This window comes from Jaculus jaculus, chromosome 2, assembly GCF_020740685.1.
Source record: "Jaculus jaculus isolate mJacJac1 chromosome 2, mJacJac1.mat.Y.cur, whole genome shotgun sequence".
Taxonomy (NCBI): Eukaryota; Metazoa; Chordata; class Mammalia; order Rodentia; family Dipodidae; genus Jaculus; species Jaculus jaculus.
This window is the reverse complement of record NC_059103.1, coordinates 102,452,314-102,453,849: the sequence shown is the minus strand read 5'-3', so window position 1 is coordinate 102,453,849 and position 1,536 is coordinate 102,452,314.

The following is a 1,536-nucleotide window of genomic DNA, read 5'->3' as shown; positions in this document are numbered from 1 at the left end:
TACTAGAAGTTTAAGATTTATCAAGTTGGTTTATAACACTTAATGTCTGTTGATATTAAGTATATTTATTTTGAATATTCCCAGTCAAGGTAACAAATTGGTACTACATAAGTAGTTATTGTTTCATATGTAGTATTTCTAAATTCTACAAATTAATAAACATTAACACCTCAGGTGTTAAAGCTAAACTTTGGGAAGATTAAATAACTTTACTGAGCTGCAAACATAAAGTAAAGGTTTAACTTAGAAACGTTAGAAACTTGGACTTGACCTGTGTTCTGCTATTGCAAAGCCCATATTCTTTCCATTCTGTCACACTTACTGTTTAGAATTAGTACACTGTGAGTTCAAGTCCTATTCTATAGTCGTTTTCATATCTATAATATTAAGTTGGATTTTTAAAATCCTATGATGATAAAGTTTATTACAAATGCAGTTCTAAGTTTTAAATATATCAAGGGTTAGATGCATGGGACACTCAGTTATTATTTCATGAGCTAGTTACATTGTTTTGCATAGACCACAACTGGGGGCACAAAAATTTGAGGATCAAAACAAGTTGACATTGTATATGCTTTAAAGTGCCCACTGTTTAATCGTCTGTTATCATGGGTGCATCCAGCAGTATGACTAAGGGCAAAAGGAGTATTTGAAGCTATAGTGACTGAAATTGATCTTTAGTGAGAGCAAATAGGTATACATGACAGAAATTATCTTCTGTAGTGGGTTTGAATACAATGCCCCACCCCCCCACAGACATGTGTTTTAACATGTAATCCCAAGTTTGTAGTGCTATTTGGGAAGGTTCTGCAAACTGTTAGAGATAGAGTTTTGTAGAGGAAGTGTGTTGCTGATGGCAGGTTTTCAGGTGTTACAGTTCACCTCTGATTGTTTTGTCAACTTTCTCCTTGCTGATATGAGGAAATGATGCCAGCTGTCTGCTCCTGCCAGGCTTTCCCAGACATAATAGACTTCCTCTCAAAAATAAGCCCTTTACTTCCATAACTGCTTCTTTGGGGGTATTTTGTCCCAGGAACAATCGAATGGATATGTCTTCTAAGAGAATTATTAGAAAACAAGTAAGAATGAAGGGCCCATACATAAAATTTGTGAAGAATCTAAGTTGGATGCTGCATACACACACAGATCAAGCTTTGTAACAGGAGTGTATGGAGTAAGCACATTATTCTGAATTCTACATAAAATTCTAAACATCGCACATATGACAGAATAAAATACTTTTTAACATTTTAAACTAGCTCCTAACACTTCATCTGTTTTGGTGAAAATGTAACTAACTGGTTTTGATGAAAGGCTATGAAAAATTTGATGAGAAATCTAATAATATTCTTACCCTTATAAAGTTTGCCATCCCCTTGCCAATTCTAAATTTTGTTATTTCATTAGGGTAGCTGCCCTGGGCTCAGCAGTCTGGAGCAACTAATAAAACAGATGTGTATTATTGGTATAGTCTTTCATAAAATGAGAGTGAGTTTGAGAAACACAACTATACCTTGAGCCACAGAAGTACATCAT